The sequence below is a fragment of the Mastigoproctus giganteus genome, chromosome 9, assembly GCF_048544385.1.
Source record: "Mastigoproctus giganteus isolate SK-2022 chromosome 9, ASM4854438v1, whole genome shotgun sequence".
In the NCBI taxonomy this organism is placed as follows: Eukaryota; Metazoa; Arthropoda; class Arachnida; order Uropygi; family Thelyphonidae; genus Mastigoproctus; species Mastigoproctus giganteus.
In genome coordinates this window covers 133159292-133173026 of record NC_143583.1, presented here as the reverse complement: position 1 = coordinate 133173026, position 13735 = coordinate 133159292, and the positions used below count along the sequence as shown (strand labels likewise).

At 37.5% G+C, this 13735-nt stretch overlaps 1 protein-coding gene across 1 annotated transcript in view; it reads right to left on the bottom strand.

Annotated features, from left to right (window-relative positions):
• Window positions 1–13735, bottom strand: part of LOC150080748 (oxysterol-binding protein-related protein 11-like) — a 147557-nt gene that overhangs the window by 26670 nt on the left and 107152 nt on the right. The gene's annotated exons all lie outside the window — the stretch shown is intronic.

Here is a 13735-nt window from a genome sequence, read left to right as displayed (position 1 = left end):
ACTGAAGCATTATGCAACATAGCAATGTTGCATAATGCTTCAATTTCACTTCTGAAGATAGTTGAGGCAGTGAGTTTGCAAAGTGCAAGCAGTATTGGATTTTGTGTGTGTGATTCTTTTTATGATGCAGACAAATCAGCATAATTGAAACATTTCCCCATTCTAATACTAAGAATTTTTTATTTATTGTAATGGGAAAATTCTGCATTCTGCAGTACCTTTGCAAAACATTGTGCTTTCCAGTGCTATATTCATGCCACGAAATGTAAGTGATCAAATTTTGACCAATGGATAATGGCATTTAGGAACAAAAATTAAAGGCATTTTAAAATGGACTTCATGAATTTAATAAGGACTTCTTTAAAAGATAACTCATCTCTTGATACTTCTTGTATATAAATAAGTCTATTTAATTTATGATTGTTTTTTTGGATAGTTAGAAGTCCCCATTCGGAAAATCATTAAATGTTCACTTCATGATTAATTTTTATTCATATGTGTGGTGTATAATGATAACTTTATATGTTTTTATACATTGCAGTTTATATGCTGTACAGTTTAAATGATAGTAAGCTGTCATTATTCATTAGGAGAAATCATTGTCAGGCCAGTTTGTTTATCAAGAGGTCATCCAATCATATCAAAAGGAGAGTTTGACTGACACTGGAAAACATGCTACTTTGGAAAACTAAGGAAACATTTCTGTATCATAAAAACACTCCCTTTTGCTATAAATATTTTGTTTTAATATTTAATACTTCCAAAAGACCACGGCAGAAAGAAAGGGACAAAATGTTGGTGATGAGAAACATTTTTTTTTAATGAACTCCCCAAAACACGAGAGGTATTAGAACCTCTTAGTACTATGCATGGGTTGAAGGATGAGAAGATGAAAGAAGATACTTGTTAACATTAGACTTGAACTTCTGTAGATTGTAATTTTCAGAAATACATATGAAAGAAGGTTGTTCCAGAAAACAAAAGTTGAATGAATTGAATGAATAAATGAGAAAGAAGCAAAATTGGTTATGTGAGTTTGAAGTTGGACAGTAAAAGGATGTGAACTGGTTGTGTCATGTGTTCAAACTGCTTTGGAAGAGAGAGTAAGAATTATAAAAGCCAATTCAGAAGAACAGTGCCCATGGAAGTATCTGTAGAAAAGGCATGCAGCATAAACAGAATGTCTATGAGACAGAGTAGAGATACTCTGTTAGAGATGAGTCATTAATTAACCTAACTGCCCTCTTCTGAATAGAATCTTGAAGCCTTACACATTTAGAGGACACCGTCACAGATACGAGAACAATATTCCATGGTAGGGCAGATTTGTGATTTGTATAGAGTGAATAGCTGTTCGGAAGAAAAGTAATGTAGAGTGAAAGAGAAAACCCAGTTTTTTAGATGCAGAGGAAGCAATATTTGTAATGTGCTTACGCCAAGAGAGATTACAAGTCAGGGTAATCCCCAAAAGAAATATATGATCTTGCCTAGAAATCAAGAGTGTCATCAAACATAAGCATAGGAGCACTAGAATTCTTTTTGCGAGATATAAGACAGGATTGAGTTTTAGAAGGATTGAAATCAACTAAGTTATCTTTATCCCACTGGAGAATTACCTGGAGATCAGCATTTAAGGGACTGGTAGTGGACATTTGAGAAGTAGAAGATGTGCAGGGCAGGGTTTCTCAAACTGGGAGATGGAATGCAATGTGCTATCATCAGCAAAACTATGGATAGGATTTCCATCAATGGAAGGTCATTAATATACAAGAGGAAAGGAGTGGAAGAAAGAACTGAACCTTGAGGAACAACACCATTAGTGGACAAGTTAGAAGACTGAGAACCATCTACCATCATCTGCAGTGAGCAGTCAGAGAGAAAACAGATACCCAATTACAAAAAACAAGGCGCCTCCGTAGCCAGGTGGGAAGGAGCAGCAGTGCGTAGCACACGCTTCTTGATTAGAATGGGGTTCGAGCCCGTCACCACCAAATATGGAGGATGCGGAAAGGTCAGGGAACTGTATAGACCACTGCATATTCCCAGAGCAATATGGCCTTAGTTGCTAATGCTCCTAAAAACCAAACAAAAAATAACAAACAAAAAACAATTGACAAACCATAAGATGGAAGCTTATTTTGAAGACCTTTATACCAAACATTTCAAAAGCCTTTGAAATGTCCAGAGCAACTGCTTGAGTTTCACCAAACTTTTCCATTGAATTTGTCCATAGATGAGTAGCATAAGCCAGAATATCACTGGTGGATCGACATTGACAGAATCCATACTGGTGATCGTTGATCAACTGGAAGGTTTCTTGACACTTTAAAAGTTGGCAGTTAATTGATTTCTCCATTACTTTAGAAAGAGTAGAAGTAAGTGCAATGGGATGATAATTGGATGGGAGGGATTTGTCACCTTTATTAGGAACTGACTGGATATGAGTGAATTTCCAAGCAGAAAGGAAAACACCTTTGGAATAAGAAAGGAAAAAAAGGCCACACCAGAACAGGAGTAAGTTCAGGAGCACAGATTTTAAGAACACGTGGAGATAGGGAATGGTTTACGAAAGTCATCAATACTTGAGTTGGAAGAAAAATAAGATGCTAGAGGTCAGCTTTATCTTTGGCTGAAGAGTCAAGAGAACCATCTGGTTTTGACAGAGATGGGAAGAAGTGGTGGCCAATAGCTTTGGCAAGATACCAGAATGCTCGACCACCATTTCGACAAGGATAAAGTTTTCTACTCTTAGCCTGTTCAAAATCTAGTTTGGACTGATTAATAACTGCTTTACAATTGTTGTGAACTTTGGTGTAGGCAGAAAATGAACAGCCTTCTCTTGAACAGCCTTTGCACATCTATTAGGAAACCAAGGTTTAGGTCAACATTTCCCAAACTTTTTTAGTCACGGAACACTTCATCTCACAACATATTCACCGAACACTTACGAAACACAAGTTTAGTGGGAGCCAAAGAACCGTTTGCTAATATTTTATTACATATGATGCACTGTGCATCAGGAGCATTTTATTTCCAACACATGTAAAGCCGAAATTCAAATAACTGTCATTATACTTTCGTTTTGGTCTTTTATTAGTTGGTTCCTGTTTTTTCACTTTGGATTTCTGGGAAACAAAAGGCTGTGACTGTTCATCCTCACTTTGAAGTGTGACAATATTGTGTTCGTTTTCATCGACCACAGTTGCACCACAGAAGTACTTTGCTTCTCATTTTAAAGTTCCTTTTTTCAACCACAAATCCATGATCACATATTTCAGTAATAATATTCCGAAATACTAATAATTATCAAAAAAAATTTATACAAGGAAGTGAGTTTAGTTATGATATCGGTTCGCTTCCTCCTCTCTTTCAACCCGTGTACTCCAGGCTAAATCGCATATGAATGGCATATTAGATCACTATATTGCTACTTTTTCGTAGGTGTCATTACCTCTAACGCATACTTCTCTATGCAAAGCCCACCAAAATAAAGTGTTCTGCGGTCTATTTGATTATTAGTCTATGCCAGTATATTAAGCGAAAAAAAATTATGTTAAATATTATAATGATACAAAAGTGGTGTACACTACAAATACGCAAAATTTATTTATTATTTTTTTTTAATTATTAATTACGATTTTTCGCGGAACACTTGTTCACATCTCACAGAACACAGTTTGAGAAATGCTGGTTTAGATAAAGGACATGATTTTAAGGTGAAGTATGGAATAAAGGATTCCATCCCTACAAGAATAATTTCACTGACATGATCTGAGCAAACGCTGACATCAGAACGTTTGAAGCTAATCCGGCCAAGGATAAGAAAAGAAATCTTGCAGATCATCCCATTTTGCATTCTTGTAATGGCAAACAACACAAGGTTGAGAATGGCTAAGAGAGAAAGGCCTCATTGGAGAAGATATCATCACCAAGTTGTGATCTGAGGTGCTTAGAGGACAACTCACTTCGACTGTGTACTTAGAAGGGTTGTTTATGAGAAAAAGATCAAGCGTGTTGGCTGCATGGTTAGGATTGCCTAGTATTCTGGTAGGTAAATGAACAATCTGAGTGGGATAATTAGTAATTACAAAAGCCTCAGCATCTCAATCAGCTGGGTCTGTGTGACTAAAAAACGAAGCCAGCTGGAGTCGTGAACATTAAAATCACCAAGGAAAATTAGCTCACTGTTAGGAAAGTTGGACTGGAAAAAGTGAAAGAGTTCCAAGTGATTAGTGGAGTTGGGAGTATGGTAGAGGCAACAAATGAATTTGGCAGAATGTGGTAGAGAGATTTTAAGCCAGAGGAGAATCCAAATTACTTAAGTCTATGACAGGGAATATCAGAATGAACATATGCACAAGTACCAAACTTTGAAGCGAAAGGAATCATACAGAGATGAGCAGTGGCTGAATCAACTGATAACTGGGATTCTGTTAGAAAAAGTATGGCAGACTGAAGTAGTCTATGGGGTTTGGCAGACTTGTAAGTGGAAATAGACACCACCGAGATTAGAACTGAGACCATGTATATTTGTCAAATGAACGAGGAAGTGTTTGGGAGGTTTAGATCTTTTCACAGATAAGTGTGTTCTATTATTTTGACAATTCATAGTGTATTCAGAAGTAAGAAAAGGTAGGGAGAAAGGACTTGCTGTTTGAAGTAATGAAGTTTTTGGACATGGCATACACATGGCAATAATATACCCAGCTCCTTGACATAATGTGGCCTCGACAATGCCCCCCCCCCCACATACACACTACTTGGACTCACTCCAGTCATTATCTGGCAGAATAGAGGCAGTAAGATTATACACTGGCTAATCTGGAAGCCTCCTAGAGAGAGTTACCAATAGGTTCGGTCCAGTAGACTATCTAGTGGCCAGCCTGTGAACGCCATTTTTTGAGCTGTACCCTCAAAATCTAAGGAAGATTGGATCTCACCATAATGTCCATCATAACCTCAAAAGACATCAACATACTGCATGATGGAAGAGATTGGGGGGTTGGATAAACACAGAAGAGAGTTCTGAAAATATAATAGTAAAATAACAGCCAAAAATACAATTAATATTCTGTTGAAAGATATGCACAAACAACGTGTGTGGATAAGTGAAGTTGAAAACACGGTTGTGCACCACAGATAAGATGCTATAAATGAATACATGTATCTATTTGTATATACAGTAAATAGCATTTATCAAGGATAAAGAGGTCATATTTTAGCCTTTAAGATAATTTAGCATTAGCATTAGTAGAGGCATATGATGCAAGAAAGCAAGCTTATTCAGCTTCAGCCAAAAAAAAAAAAAAAAAAAAAAACACAACCACTACTCCCATTTCACCCCTCCGTTCGTTCGAAATACCTGTCCAGCTGAGCTTTAAATTTGTTTAGGCTATCAACTTCAACAACAAGTGATGGAAGTCTATTCCACAAACCAACTGCCCGCTGGCTAAAGGCAAATTTCCGCACATCTATCCGACATCCGTCCTTCCTCAATTTGAATTTATGCCCTCTCAGGTGATTATTCTGAGCAAGAGGAAGAATCCCATCCGCATTGAGCATGCTCAAACCATTCAAGGCTTTATACACCTCTATCAGATCACCTCGCTGGTGCCTAGTCTCCAGCCTCTGTAATTTGCAGAACTTAAGCCTTTCTTCATAAGAGCAACCCTTTGTTCCATTCACTAATCTTGTTGCCCTTCTCTGTACTCGTTCCAGCAGCTCTACATCCTTCTTGAAATGAGGCCTCCAGACCTGTATACAGTACTCAAGGTGTGGCCTGACCAATGCCTTATACAAGGGAATAATCACATCCCTGTCCCTGCTAGAAAAAATTCCTGTATATCATTGACAAGACACCATGAGCTACTCTTGCAGCTCGTCTGCACTGCTCAGAGAACTTCATATCTGCCTGCACAATTACCCCCAGGTCCTTTTCATTCTCTACCACTGTCAGCGTAGTACCACGGAGTTGATACGTTGATCTGGGGTTACTGTTTCACATATGTAGTACTTTACATTTGTCAATGTTAAACTTCATTTGCCACCTCTCAGCCCATCTGCTCAACCTTTCCAGATCCTGTTGCAGCAGCATAGCATCAGTAGTGTCCTTAACAACCCTGCCAACCTTTGTATCGTCTGCAAACTTGGACATTAAGCTTGATATACCATCATCAATATCATTTATAAATACAGAAAACAACAATGGACCCAACACTGAACCCTGAGGAACTCCACTAATAACATTAGTCCACGTTGAGCAGTGTCCATTGATTACCACTCTCTGTCTTCTGCCACTCAACCATCCCTTTATCCATAGCAGCAATTTGCCTCCAATGCCACACTTCTCCAATTTGTGCAGCAGTCTTCCATGCGCAACAGTATCAAAAGCCTTTCTAAGATCCAAATATATAATATCAAAGTTATTCCCTGCATCCAGTTCTTTTGTGACTACATCATAGTATCCAATCAAATTGGTCAGACAAGACCTGCCCTTAACAAAACCATGCTGTGTCTGAGCTATAACTGAATTCTTGTCCAGATGATCCTGCAGTGCTTATTTAACCAGTGCCTCCATTAATTTTCCTGGAACCGAAGTTAAACTAACAGGTCTATAATTACTTGTGTCAGCCTTTGATCCTCCTTTGTGAATTGGGGTTACATTTGCACATCTCCAGTCTATGGGTACCTCCCCTGAGTCCAAAGAAGCTCTCATAATTATGGCTAGGGGTTTGCTTACTTCCTTTGCTGCCTCCTTTAATATAACTGGATAGATCCCATCCACCCCGGGTGCCTTTTTTATGTTTATCCTCAACAATTTCTCCTCCACTTTCCTCTCAGTTATTAGAAAATCATCTAGCTCACTGCCAATGTTTACTTCACCTACGACATTCCCCTTCCTGAATAACTCCCCATGTGTGAATGTAGATGCAAAATACTCGTTTAGATTGTTAGCCACTTGAGAGGATCCTCAACTGTTGAACCATCAACATCCAGTGGACCAATCTGATTAATCCCTTTCCTTCTTGAGTTTAAATAGGTAAAGAACTCTTTTGTGTTTTTCTTTGCATCCTTTGCCAAGGATTTCTCATAATCTTCCTTTGCCTGCCTAATCTCCTTTGTGACTTGGTTACAGGCCAGCTTATATCTATAATAGGCTTCCATGTCACCCATTAATTTGTATGTATCCCATGCATTTTTCTTCTCTGCCATATGTCTCATTAGTTCATCTGACAACCATTTAGGCCTGAACCTTGAACAATACTTCTTGGTTGGTATGTAAAGCCTGGTAGCTTCCAAGATTAGTTCCTTGAATGCTTCCCATTTTGAGGAATTAATCTTGGAAGCTACCAGGCTTTACATATTTATATCTACTTCATGACCAATAGAATATATAAGAAGAAAAATAAGCTACATTATTCTATATTTGTATATCATTTTATGTTTTTGTCAAGCTAAAATGAAATTTTTTGATAATCTGCAAGTGTTCTGTGATAATGTAATGGTTGTGTTGCCAGAAAGACTGAAGGAACTCTTAAAAGCCTCTTCAATTAGGACTGTAGTCAGCTAATCTCATGCCAGAAAGAGTAGGTCCCACACCCACCATGAGTTATTCTTGGTTTTTCTTTTAGCCGATACGAGTGGCCAGTGGCGTATCCAGTTATCATTGTAAGGGGGGCATGGTGATCAGGCTTTTGAGTTTTTTTTTTAGAATGCCTCCTCTGTTCTTTTTCTTTAATTTCAAATTTTTGGTTGAGTTGTTTTTTTTTTTTTGGTAGTAGTTATTGGCACAGCGGCTTCTGTGGCCATAATGTACTTCCCAAGGTTTTTGCAGTACTTTGATCCAAGCCCGAGGTGGGATTCGAACCCACAACCTTTGGGTTTCTAGGTAGGCACTTTACCCACCCGGCTAGCCCAGTCGGCTCATGAACTGCAGTATCACAGGGACTATTTACTATGGCCTAAGTAGTCAATGCTTAAAAAATCTGAATAACAAGATAATTCATGTTTGGTTAGGCTAGACCAGTGGTTCCCAACCTATTTTGACTCACGAACCCGCTTTCAACGTAATATTTTTATTGCGAACCCCTAATCTTATTATACTATTACTCTGAAAAAATTATACTAGTTCTGAATTTTTATTATAAAATATTTCCAGTACTACGTTTTTATCTCTTCTTGTATACGACGTGTTTTCGCATGCTGAGTTCCAAGACTGATCACACCCAAGCAACAGCAAGTTTGCATGGAGGTTTGCCAGGGTTACTGAAGATGGTGAGGTTCTGCCAAAGGTGATAACGTCAGATGAGACATAGCTTCCTCATTTTAACCCAGAGTAAGCAACAAAGCTCTGTTTGGAAGTCTGTCATTGTCAACACTGAAAAAAGAAAAGGTTGTAGCTTTTGCAGGAAAGGTTATGGTCATCTCTTTTGTTGACATTCAAGGAACAATTTACCAACATGTTGTGCAACATCATATGACTGTTACAGGACTTTACTACAGAACTATATTGCACACTTTGCAGGATCACAATTGCGAAAACAACCAGAATATGGTCGCATGTGAGTGGATGCTGTATCACAACAATGCAAGACCTCACATTGCTGATAGTGTCATTGAGTACTTAGCCAGAATTAAACTATTTCAAAAGTTAAAGAAGGAGCTTCGAAGAAAATGTTTCCAGTCATCAGAAGAAGTTTTAAAGAACTGGAGGCAATTCTCAAATGCATGTCAAAAAATGATTTCCATTTTATTGAAGAATGGCAAAAATGGAGTAAGTGCATTTCATGAAATGGGGACTACTTTGAAAAAGACCATCAAAATATAGATGATTAATAAAAGTGTTGTGAAAAAAAAATTATGATCATTCTTTATTGAACAGCCCTTGTAAAATAGAAAAGTGAAATAAAATAAAATCAAGTAAATAATAAAATCAAAAAAGGCCATTATAGTTTATAGTTTTTGGCCCATCTTCTGTAAACTTTCCAATTTTGCTCCTCACCCTGCCCTTAACTAAATTTACTTAAGATTTCACTTTTAACTAAACTTAATTGCTTTTTTGTACCAAGGAGGGAATTTACAGTGCTATATTTGGTTTTTATGCTGTTCAGTTTAGCGCATTTTGCACCATTCAGCTTTTACTGTTTTCCCGCATATTCTCTAGTCAAATATAACAGTCTCTACTCTGGTTGTATATATTTTTATATTAGTATGTGCATGCACCTTCACTATTTCAGACTTTATCAATCCGCTCATTTTAAGTTACTTTGATGCTTTTATTTCCCTTGTTATTTTCAACATATTCTAAATCATATATCACTTATTTCCTTCTCCAAAATTATGAGGTAAGTTTGAAATTCCAAATATTTTATTCTTACTAGAGAAGCTATCTTTGAATATTTATATTTCATTCAAGTGTTTTCTATTTCATTTTTTCAAGGTTTCGAGCACTTCACTTATCAGGACTGTGTCAGTTTATTGGTTGCGTAGTGTCAGGGCTAGAGCCACTCAAAATGAGACTCTCTGGTTTGAGAGGTTATCAAAACACTACATATGTCCTTCTCCCACTGGATTGCCCTGTAGCTTCCCCATGAAAAGATGGGGAATTGATTGTTAAATTTCTCTTCTACTGTTTTTCAGGTATTTTCATTTATTTGTCATTACATGACCTTTGTTTTATTCAATTTACTCTCTCAAAATTTTATTTCAGTTTGTGACAGCTTTTGTCAATCAAGGAGACATATCCAAGTGGCATTCCAGAGTTTTTACTTCTAAAAATATTTTCTTCCATTCACTCTAGTTTTTCATTTCTGGAAACCAAAAATTTACAAAGATACAGTTTTATCGATTTTTGGTGTTATAGAAACTGTACTGAAGTAGACTTCATTTTACAATTTAAAAATTTTTGTTACATTTCCTGTCTGGTTGATGTTAACAAGAATGTTTATAGTACTTTATTCCCGACCTCTAAAAATGGGCTTTTATAGCTGATAGGATGGTGAGTGGTATCGATATACTCTTCTCTGGGGGAGTGTTTACCTAAAATAAATCAATACATGGCAACTCAAATAGGATTGGAACAATTCAACTAATCCACATTAATTCATAAATTACTGATTTTATGACAATGTAAACAAGTGCACACTGCAAAACATTGGGAGTTCCACATACAAAGGTTACAGTATATTATGGTACAATATGAAATTATTGTACAAAATATCATATGCTGCTTTGTCAGTATTTTGTATAAGGTCTATGTTTATCAATTAATAATGTTAGGCCATTCGCACACAGATTGCTACCAAATTTTTTTTCATTCTGGGCAATAAAACTATATAGAAGTTAGAAATACATTAGACAATCGGGGTTTTCACAGAGACCATGTGTTATTGTGGTCATGTTTCAACCACAAGCATCTCTGGACACCATAGTAAAAATTTCATAGAAATCACTTTCTGCAAACCCTTAGCCATAATTATGAGAGCATCCTTGGACTCAGGGGAGATCCCTTCTGACTGGAGATGTGCAAATGTATCCCCAATTCACAAATAGGGATCAAAGGGTGACACAAGTAATTACAGACCTGTTAGTTTAAATTCTGTTCTGGGTAAAATAATGGAGTCACTGATTAAAGATGCTTTGCAGGATCATCTAGACAAGACTGCAGCAATAATTCAGACAGCATGGGTTTGTTAAGGGGAAGTCTTGTCTGATTAGTTATTATGTGGTTACAAAGGAACTGGATGCAAAAAATAACTTTGATATCATATACTTGGATTTCAGAAAGCTTTTGACACTATTGTGCAGGGAAGACTACTGTACAAATTGGAGAAGAATGGTATTAAGGGTAAATTGCTACAATGGATAAAAGGATGGTTGAGTGGGAGAAGACAGAGGGTGGTAATCAATGGGTGCTGCTCTTCGTGGACTAATGTTATTAGTGGAGTCCCACAGGGTTCAGTGTTAGGTCCACTGTTGTTTTTGTATATTTATCAATGATATTGATGAAGGTATATCAGGCTTAGTGTCAAAGTTTGCAGATGATACAAAGGTTGGCAGGGTTGTTAATGACAGTAATGGCAGTGTGCTACTGCAACAGGATCTAGAAAATTTGGGCAGATGGGCTGAGAAGTGGCAACTGAAGTTTAACCACGACAAATGCAAAGTACTGCATATGTGTAGAAGTAACCCCAGAGAAAAGTACCGACTGTGTGTGGTACTACACTTAAGGTGGTAGAAAATGAAAAAGACCTAGGAGTAATTGTGATGTCAGATATGAAGTTTTCTGAGCAATGCAGACAGGCTACCAGGGCAGGTCATGGAGTTTTGTCAATGATATATAGGAATTTTGCTAGCAGAGAAAAGGAGATGATTGTCCCTCTGTATGAGGCAATGGTCAGGCCACACCTTCAATACTGCGTACAGGTCTGGAGGCCTCATTTTACGAAGGACATAGATTTGCTTGAGTGTGTAAGAGAAGGACAACAAGATTGGTGAGGGGAATGAAGGGATCCTCTTACCAAGAGAGGCTTAAGTTCTGCAAATTGCAGTGGCTGAAGACTAGGCACCTGCGTGGTGATCTGATTGAAGTGTATAAGGCCTTGAATGGGTTGAGCATGCTGAATTCTGATGGGATCCTTCCACTTGTTCAGATTACGAACCTAAGGGGGCATAAATTCAAATTAAGGAAAGACAGATGTAGAATAGATGTGCAGAAATTTGCCTTTAACCAGCGGGTGGTTAATTACTGGAACAAACTTCTATCTGTCATTGTGGAAGTTGATAGGTTAAATAAAATTAAGGAGGAACTGGACAAACATTTAGAGAAAATTGTTTTGTAAATTTTTTTTTTTTTTTTTAGCTGATGCTGCATGAGCTCGTGCACTTGCTTTCTTGCATCACATGCCACTACTACTACTATAGACATTAATTGGTAGTTAAGCTCAATTACTAGACTCCCTCTCCTACTGATACTAGTAGCATAAGGATAGAGTGAAGATGTATGTATGTTTATGTAGCTTTGTTACAGCAGCCTTTTTATAGTTGCATTGTTACAGTTTAAGGATTCCCTCAAACTTGCCTCTATGTTGAGAATCTCGGCATAACCAATCATGTATGTTGTGTTGGTTTGTGTGTTTAGTAATCTGTTGTGTTGTATAACTGGACTCAGTAACCAGCCAGCAAAATTCACCTAAAAATCTGCTGGTTGGCTTCCATCCTTGACACGAGGAAGCACGACTTTTGTACAAGGTTAAGTATCAGTTTTTGGGCCTGTTGCCATAACATTGGAGATGCAGTGAGAAAAGACAGACACTGAGAGAAGACAGACAGATAAGCTAAAAAATGAATAAAAATAAAAAATAAAAAAACTGAAATTAATTTAAAAAGTAACAAAAATATATAAAACAAAAATTGCGTAGGATCTTAGGGAGATAAATCTGCAGTGAAAAAGAGTTGAAAGCAATTCAATATAGCATTTGGCATAGAGATTAAGTCCAAGCCTTAAGTTCTTGCAGGCCTGCAAGGCACAAGGAGAAAATCTGTTATCATGGGATTGTCATTAACAAGCAACCCATACAATTAGAGAGCAAGTCTCAGTCCAACAGTTCTTAGGTGAAGCTGGCTGACATTACCATGTTTGCAACCAACTTGGATAAATCAACTTTTCTCAATCAAGAGAGCCAGGAGCCTCTTAAAAATAGCTGCACCAGGTCTTGTGGGTCCTTACACTTGCTCTGAATATAATGGTGCTCAAGTATCAAATACTGCAAAGGTAAAGCATTGAACAAGTGCTGAATAGTGATTTGATAAAGTTGTTTGGATAAATTCTTAATTTATGTTGTAATTACCAGATGATCTGTTTTTACTGAATAACTTAATAATGGAAATAATGGAGTCACTGGTTAAAGATGCATTGCAGGATCATCTAGACTGCAGCAATAATTCAGACACAGCATGGGCTTGTAAAGGGAAAGTCTTGTCTGACAAATTTGATAGATATCAAATATATGATATCAAAAAATAATTTTGATATCATATATTTGGATTTCAGGAAAGCTTTTGACACTGTTGCGCATGGAAGACTATTGTACAAATTGGAGCAGAATGGTATTAAGGTTAAGTTGCTACAATGGATAAAAGGATGGTTGAGTGGGAGAAGACAGAGGGTGGTAATCAATGGGTGCTGCTCTTCGTGGACTAATGTTATTAGTGGAGTCCCACAGGGTTCGGTGTTGGGTCCTCTGTTGTTTTGTATATTTATTAATGATATTGATGAAGCTATATCAGACTTAGTGTCAAAGTTTGCAGATGATACAAAGGTTGTCAGGGTCGTTAATGACAGTAATGGTAGTGTGCTACTGCAACAGAATCTAGAAAATTTGGGAAGATGGGCTGAGAAGTGGCAACTGAAGTTTAACCATGACAAATGCAAAGTACTGCATATGGGTAGAAGTAACCCCAGAGAAAAGTACCGACTGTGTGGTACTACACTTAAGGTGATAGAAAATGAAAAAGACCTGGGATAATTGTGCAATCAGATATGAAGTTTTCTGAGCAATGCAGACTGGCTGCCAGGGCAGGTCATGAGGTTTTGTCAATGATATATAGGAATTTTGCTAGCAGGGAAAAGGAGGTGATTGTCCCTCTGTATAAGGCAATGGTCAGGCCACGCCTTGAGTACTGCGTACAGGTCTGGAGGCCTCATTTTAGGAAGGATGTAGATTTGCTTGAGCGT